This window comes from Diaphorina citri, unplaced genomic scaffold (genome assembly GCF_000475195.1).
Source record: "Diaphorina citri unplaced genomic scaffold, Diaci psyllid genome assembly version 1.1 scaffold37373, whole genome shotgun sequence".
NCBI classification, from domain to species: Eukaryota; Metazoa; Arthropoda; class Insecta; order Hemiptera; family Psyllidae; genus Diaphorina; species Diaphorina citri.
The window spans coordinates 1-588 of NW_007414705.1; the positions used below are offsets into that span (position 1 = coordinate 1).

The 588-nt window shown below is 36.6% G+C and overlaps 1 non-coding gene across 1 annotated transcript; it reads left to right on the forward strand.

The window, feature by feature from the left end:
• Positions 1-412: 412 nt before the first annotated feature.
• Trnag-gcc lies at positions 413-483 on the forward strand. Its single transcript has one exon. It is a non-coding gene; the product is annotated as a tRNA-Gly (tRNA).
• Positions 484-588: the final 105 nt, after the last annotated feature.

Sequence of the window (588 nt, forward strand, 5' to 3'; positions counted from 1 at the left end):
AAAACATTAATAATAGTTTAAAAAAAAGAAAAAAATGAATACTGAGCAGCAGTTTGAGAAAAACCAAAACATTGTCGCGCGATTTTGTCGCACGACAGAGGTCGCGTTGGTGGAAATCCACCTTTATGTGAGTATGAGTTAGGTCATGTTCTTCTGTAGATACTCTGATACTGCAGATATTTGCTTGACTTGAATGACTTGACTTTGGTGTACCTTTCGATTTGCATTGAAGGTACCCTACCTATTATGTAGATTGTAGATGTACTTACCTATCTGAGGCAGATGAGGCATACGAGATGATACAAGTACCATTTGGATTCACTTTCACCAGATAGAATAATCTTTCTGTTTCTGCTTCACATTCTGAATTTTATTTTGTTTATATTGCCAAATGTTTCATTGCTTTTCTTAAGCATCGTTGGTTCAGTGGTAGAATGCTCGCCTGCCACGCGGGCGACCCGGGTTTGATTCCCGGACGATGCAGCATTCTTTTTATGAAAATGGCAATGTTTTATTGAGCAAAATTTACGAATTAACATAGGTACATATGCACAAAATTAACATAGGTAGGTACATATTAAAAAAAAA